Source organism: Carcharodon carcharias, chromosome 16, assembly GCF_017639515.1.
Source record: "Carcharodon carcharias isolate sCarCar2 chromosome 16, sCarCar2.pri, whole genome shotgun sequence".
In the NCBI taxonomy this organism is placed as follows: Eukaryota; Metazoa; Chordata; class Chondrichthyes; order Lamniformes; family Lamnidae; genus Carcharodon; species Carcharodon carcharias.
In genome coordinates, this window is record NC_054482.1 from 100,194,408 (window position 1) to 100,202,384 (window position 7,977).

Genomic DNA, 7,977 nt, shown 5'->3' on the forward strand with positions numbered 1-7,977 from the left:
CGAGTTGAGATTCTAATTTGGAGAAAGGCCAATTTTGTGGAAATGAGAAAGGATCTAGGAAGCGTGGATTGGGATAAACTGTTTTCTGGCAAGGATGTGTTCAGTAAGTGGAAGGCATTCAAAGGCGAAATTTTGAGAGTGCAGAGTTTGTATGTTCCAATCAGGATTAACGACAAAGTTAACAGGCATAGGGAACCTTGGTTTTCAAGGGATATTGACGATCTGGTTAAGAAGAAGAGAGAGGTGTATAGCAGGTATAGGCAACAAGGAGCAAATGAGGTACTTGTAGAGTATAGAAAATGTAAGAAAATACTAAAGAAGGAAATCAGGAAGGCAAAAAGAAGACACGAGGTTGCTTTGGCAGATAATGTGAAGGTAAACCTGAAGGGTTTCTACAAGTATATTAAGAGTAAAAGGATACTAAGGGACACAATTGGTCCCCTTTAAGATCAGAGTGGTCGTCTATGTGTGGAGCCTCACGAGATGTGAGAGATCTTAAACAGTTTTTTTGCATCAGTATTTACTCAGGAAACTGGCATAGTATATAAGGAAGGAAGGGAAACAGGCAGTAGTGTCATGGAACATATAGAGATTAAAGAGGATGAGGTGCTTGCTGCCTTACAGCGAATAAAGGTAGATAAATCCCCTGGGCCTGACATGATATTCCCTCGGACCTTGAGGGAGACTAGTGTAGAAATTGCAGGGGCCCTGGCAGAAATATTTAAAATGTCCTTAGCCACGGGTGAGGTGCCGGAGGATTGGAGGGTAGCTCATCTTGTTCCGTTGTTTAAAAAAGGCTCTAAAAGTAAACCAGGACAGTGAGCCTGACATCAGTAGTAGCTAAATTATTGAAAGGTGTTCTGAGAGATCGGATATACAATTACTTGGACAGCCAAGGGCTGATTAAGGATAGTCAGCATGGCTTTGTGCATGGTAGGTCATGTTTAACGAACCTTGTAGAGTTTTTCGAGGAGGTTACCAAGAAAGTAGATGGAGAAAAGGCTGTGGATGTTGTCTACATGGACTTTAGTAAGGCCTTTGACAAGGTCCCACATGGGAGGTTAGTTCAGAAGGTTCAGACACTTGGTATCCGTGGAGAGGTTGTAAACTGGATTCAAAATTGGCTGTGAAGACAGAGAGTGGTAGTGTATGATTGCTTCTCAGACTGGAGGCCTGTGACTAGTGGTGTGCCTCAGGGATCTGTGCTGGGACCATTGTTGTTTGTTGTCTATATCAATGATCTGGATGATAATTTGATAAATTGGATCAGCAAGTTTGCTGATGACACTAAGATTGGAGGCGTTGTGGACAGCGAAGAAGGCTTTCAAAGCTCGCAGAGGGATCTGGACCAACTGGAAAAATGGGCCAGAAAATGACAGATGGAATTTAATGCAGAAAAGTCTGAGTTGTTGCATTTTGGAAGGACAAACCAAGGTAGGACATACACAGTAAATGGTAGGGCATGAGGAGTGCAGAGGAACATAGGGATCTGGGAGTTCAGATAGATAATACCCTGAAAGTGTCGTCACAGGTAGACATGGTTGTAAAGAAAGCTTTTGGCATACTGGCCTTCATAAATCAAAGTATTGAGTATAGGAGTTGGGATGTTATGGTGAGGTTGTATAAGACATTGGTAAGGCCAACTTTGGAGTATTGTGTGCAGTTCTGGTCACCTAACTACAGGAAGGATATCAGTAAGATTGAAAGAGTGCAGAGAAGATTTACTAGGATGTTGCCAGGTCTTCAGGAGTTGAGTTACAGGGAAAGATTAAACAGGTTAGGACTTTATTCCTTGGAGCATAGAAAAATGAGGGAAGATTTGATAGAAGTTTACAAAATTATGAGGGGTATAGACAGAATAAATGTGAGTAGGCTCTTTCCACTTAGATTAGGAGAGATAAACACGAGAGGACATGGCTTTAGGGTGAAAGGGGAAAGGTTTAGGGGGAACATTAAGGGGAACTTCTTCACTCAGAGAGTGGTGAGAGTGTGGAAGGAGCTGCCATCTGACGTGGTAAATGCAGGCTCACTCTTAAGTTTGAAGAATAAATTGGATAGATACATGGATGGGAGAGGTCTGGAGGGTTATGGACTGAGTGTAGGTCAATGGGACTAGCAGAATAATATTTCGGCACAGACTAGAAGGGCCGAATGGCCTGTTTTTCTGTGCTGTAATGTTCTATGGTTCTATGGTTCTATTAAATGTCAAAAAGATTGGTAGTACAGGTCGAAAGGGAATGGTAATGAGGTAAGTACCTCAAGCAATGTTGTTCTCCAATAAAATTTCGATGTGGCATCCTCATCTGTACAAAAGCAATAAGCTGACACCAAAACAAAAATTGCTGGAAAAACTCAGCAGGTCTGACAGTGTCTGTGGAGAGAAAGACAGAGTTAACATTTCGAGTCTGTATGACTCTTCATCAGAACTTCAATAAACTGCGGATGCTGTTAATCTGGTATAAAAGCAGAAAATGCTTGCGATACACAGCAGATCATGCAGCATCTGTGGAGAGAAACAGACAGAAAGAGAGAGAGGAAGAATATACAGCACTTTTCATGACTACCAGATGTCTCAAAACACTTTACAGCCATTGAAGTATTTTAAAAGACAGAAACAAAAATTGCTGGAAAACTCAGCAGGTCTGACAGCATCTGTGGAAAGAAAGACAGCGTTAATATTTTGAATCCATATGACTCTTCTTCAGAACTAAAGAGAAGTAAAAATTTGGTGAAATATATACTGTTTAATGGGAGGGTGGGACTGGATCCAGGTGAAGCTGGATACATATTCAGTGATATACGGAGGCAAAGGAGAGATTGCAAAAGATGTCATAAACAAAAGGTCGAAGGGGTGTTGATGGTGGTGATACTGGCTAAAGGAGTTGCTAATAATGACATTAAGAGTAGAAAGCAGGATAAGCAAGTGACAGATGGCCCTAGGTGGGAGTGAAGTAGGGGAAGGGGACTGTATGGGAGAAAAGGTCAAAATAGACTAGAAGGTGGGGATAAAACATTGAATGGAAACAAATTTTAATAAGAATAGAAATAGGTGAAAAAAATATATATATAAATTTAAAAATAAATACTTGGAAAAGGGGGAGCAAAAAGGGGAGAGGATGGAGGAGAGAGTTCATGATGTTGAACTCAATGTTAAGTCCGGAAAGCTGTAAAGTGCCTAATCGGAAGATGAGGTGCTGTTCCACCAGTTTGCGTTGAGCTTTGCTGGAACACAGCAACAGGCCAAGGACGGACATGTGGGCACGTGAACAGGATGGTGTGTTGAAATGGCAAGTGTCAGGAAGGTCTGGGTCATGCTTGCGGATAGACCAAATGTGTTCTGCAAAGCGGTCACCCAATCTGTGTTTGGTCTCTCCAATGTTGAGGAGGCTGCATTGGGAGCAGCGAATGCAGTAGACCAAATGGAGACAAGTGCAAGTGAAGCGCTGTTTCACTTGAAAGGAGTGTTTGGGCCCTTGGGCGGTGAGGAGAGGGGAAGTAAAGGGGCAGGTGTTGCACCTTCTGCGGTTGCATGGAAGGTGCCGTGGGAGGGGGTTTGAGGTGTTGGGGGTGATGGAGGAGTGGACCAGGGTGTCCCAGAGGGAACAGTCCTTATGGAATGCTGATAAGGGTGATGAAGGGAAGATGTGTTTGGTGATGGCATCATGCTGGAGTTGACGGAAATGGTGGAGAATGATCCTTTGAATGCGGAGGCTGGTGGGTTGAAAACTGAGGACAAGGGTGACCCTATCATGGTTCTGGGAGGGAAAGGAAGGTGTGAGGGCAGAGGCGCAGGAGATGGGTCAGGCATGGTTGAGGGCCCTGTCAACACCTGTGGGTGGGAAATCTCAGTTAGGGAAGAAGGAAGACATGTCAGAAGTGCTGTTTTGGAAAGTGGCATCATCGGAACAGATGCAACAGAGGCGAAGGAACTGAGAGAATGGGATGGAGTCCTTATAGGAAGCAGGGTGTGATGAGTTGTGGTCGAGGTAGCTGTGGGAGTTGGTGGGCTTGTAATGAATATTGATGGACAGTCTATCACCATTAGTTGCCTGTCTGAGACAAGTATTTTCAAAGTCACTGCTGTAATATAGGAAACATGGCAGTCAATATTGAGCACAGAAAATTCCCACAAACAGCGATGTAAAAATGACCAGATAATCTGTTCTTATGATGTTGACTGAGGGATAAATTTTGGCCAGGATGATGGGAATAATTCTCCTGCTGTTCTTCAAAATAGTTGGTCCCTTTACATCCAAAAAGCAGGCAGGTGGGGCTTCAATTGAATGTCTCCCCCCAAAAAATGGCAGCCCCAATAGTGCAGCACTTCCTCAGTACTGCACTGGGCTGTCAATCTTGAATTTGGTGCTCAAGCATTCAAACGAAAAACAGAATGAACGTTTCAGATTGATGACATTTCAACAGAACTGGGAAAAATTAGAAATGTAATATGCTTAAACAAGTGAAATGGTGGAAAAAGAACAGACGGGAAGATCTGTGAAAGAAGTAAAATACTGCAGATGCTGGAAATCTGAAATAAAAACAGAAAATACTGGAAAAATCCCTTGGCATGCTGCAATGTTCCAGTGAAGCCCAACGCAAACTGGAGGAACAACACCTCGTCTTCCGATTAGGAACTTTACAGTAATCCAGACTTAACATTGAGTTCAACAACTTCAGACCATAAATTTTCTCCTCCACCTTTACCCCTTTAAAAAAATTTTTAAATTCTTTAAACTTTTTAAATTCTCTTTCCTCCACCCCACCCCCCCACTTCCCCCTCCCCCCCCCACACACACACACACACACACACACACACACACACACACACCCTCCCACCCCCCGCCCCTGACAGGGCCATCTGTCACTTGTTCTTATATTCCTCTATCACAAACATTCATCCCTTCACCTCCAGTGCACAGTGGCAGCAGTATGTACCATCTATAAAGTGCACCGCAACAACTCACCAAAGCTCCTTCAACAGCACCCTCTAAATCAATTTGATTCCACAGGGCACTGACCTTTGTTCTGCTATTAACACATTCTGCTAACCAACTTTATGCCACTATCAGCACCTTCTTTAGTCTTTAAAACTAACATTAATATTCCTTTTGTCCTATGTCCATGACATCTTTGTCAATCTCTCCTTAGCTCCTGCCTATACCTGACCTTATTTCTTGCTCCACCTGCTCCACTCCTTCTTAAATAGCATAATATCCATCATATTTCTACCTCTCTTTAACTCTGAAGAAGAGTCCTACAAACTTGAAATGTTAACTCTGTCTATCTCTCCTCAGATGCTGCCAGACCAGCTGAGTTTTTCCAGCATTTTCTGTTTTTATTTAAGGTCTGTGATAGGGTGGGTGACAGGCGAGATTAAATGACAAAGGAGTTGATGGTGCAGGACCACCTCTTGTTTTTGCTTTTGGATGGCATCTGTTCATTATGCTGCTATTCAAATCTCCTTTAGGCTACTGTTGTCCAATATACTTACCACTTGCCACACTATGTCCGCTGCTGCTGATGTCCCACAGCAGCTTGTGGATGCCCATTCTTGAGTTGCTAGATCTGTTCAATCTCTAACCCATTTAGAATAGTGGTAGTGCCACACAATACGATAGAGGGTATCCTCAATGTGAAGATGGGACTTCACCTCTGCAAGGACAGCACGGTTGTCACTCCTACCGATGCTGCCATGGACAGCAGGCAGATTGCTGAGGATAAGGTCAAGTATGTCTTTCCCTCTTGTTGTTTCCCTCACCACCTGCCTCAGACCCGGTCTAGCAGCATTGTCCTTTATGACTCAGCCAGCTCGGTCAGTAATGGTGCTACTGAGCCACTCTTGGTGATGGACATTGAAGACCCCCACCCAGAGTACAGTCAATGCTTCCTCCAAGTGGTGTTTAACATGGAGAAGTGCTAACTCATCAGCTGAGGGGCAACAGTATGTGGTAATCAACAGGAGGTTTCCTTCCCTGTGTTTGACCAGGTGCAATGAGTCTTCATGGGGTTCAGATTCGATATTTAGGACTCCCAGAGCAACTCACCCCTGACTGTGTACCACTGTGCTGTAACCTCTGCTGGGTTTGCACTGCTGGTGGGACAGGACATACCCAGTCATGATGATGGTGGTGTATGGGACATTATCTATAAGGTACAATTCTGTGAGTATGACTATGTCAGGCTGTTGCTTGACTCATCTGTGAGACAGCGCTCCCAATTTTGGCACTAGTCCCAAGTAAGGAGGACTTTGCAGGGTCAACAGGGCTGATCTGAACCTAGAGCTTCTGCCTCCAAGACAGGGGTAGAACCCATCATGCCACAAGACTTCCCTCAAAAACAACAAAAGAGCGTAAAAGAGAGATCATACATTTCTTGATTATTAGTGACATATTAATATCACTAATAATATTATTAGTGGATTTCATATGTCACAAACATGAAAGAATAACTATATACCCTTCAACCAGGGATCTTTTCAAATAATGCAGTGTAGGAAGTTCTTTAAATTCTTGAGAACAAGAAAATATTAGCTTATATTAATGCTACAGTAACCCTGCCAATTGGCCTACATCTCAAGTGCAAGCTTACATGGTAACATAAGAATCAAAAGTCCAACCATAATGTTTGGGACTTTATTTGGATAGTCAATAAAAAATAACAACAACAGCATGTATTTAAATAACACCTTTAACATAATAACACATCTCAAGACATTTCACAAGGGCATTATCAAACAAAATTAGACACCGAGCCACATAAGGCAATATTGGAGCAGATGAGCAAAAACTTGGTCAAAGGCATAGGTTTTAGAGAGTATTAAAGGAGGGGAGAGAGGTAGAGAGGTGGAGGTGTTTAGGGAAGGAATTCCAGAGCTTAGGGCTTGATAAGTAAAGGCACAGCCATCAGTGGTGGAGAGATTAAAATTAGAATGCTCAAGAGGCTAGAATTGGAGGAGCACAAATTTCATGCTGAGTTGTAGGGCTGCGGAGAATACAGAGATAAGAGGGGTGAGGGCATGGAGGGATCGAAAGCAAGGATGTAGTAAGTCAGCAGGCACAGGGATGATAGGTGAATATGGTAGCAGAGTTTGGATGACCTTAAGTTTATGGAGGGTAGAATGTGGGAGACCTGCATGGAGTACACTGGAATAGCCAGACCTGGAGGTATGACTGAGGGTTTCAGCAGCAGATGAGTTTAGGCAAAGTTGGAATTGGTTGATGTTACAAAGTAGGGAATAGGCAGCCTTAGTGATGGTTGTGGATATGTGGCTGGCAGCTCATCTCCGGGTCAAATAGTTGCAAAGGCGGTTGTGAGCAGTCTGATTCAGCCTCTGACAATTGCCAGATAGAGAAATGGAGTTTGTGGCAGGGACTGAAGACAATGGCTTGCCAATATTTAATCGGAGGAAATTTCTGCTCATCCAGTACTGGGATGCCGGAGAAGCGTTCTGACCATTTAAGGACAGTATTGAGGTTAAGAGAGGCGGTGATAAGGAAAAGCTGGGCATCATCGGCATACTTGTGAAAACTGACACTGTGTTTTTGGATGATGTCACCAAGAGGCAGCAAGTAGATGGAAAATAGCAGGGGAGCAAAGGATAGATCCTTGGGGGACACCAAAGGAGATGATACAGGAACAAGAAGAGAAGCCATTGCAGGTAACTCCCAGGGTTCAAATGGATAGCTAAGAATGAAATCTATAGCAGCGTGCAGTCCCACCCAGCTGGATGATGGAGGAGAGATATTGGATGGCGATGGTGTGGTCAAGTGTGTCAAAGACTGCAGACAGGCCAAGAATGACGATGAAGAATAATTTACCTTTGTGACAGCTACACAAGTTCTCATTTGGACTTGGATAAATAGGATCGCAGCCATAAAATGTGTAACTTCTTTGTAGAATATGACAAAGATGAATGTTTGCATGTAAAACAACACCTTGTTTCACGTTTTAACATAACCATAAAAAGGGCATGATTAG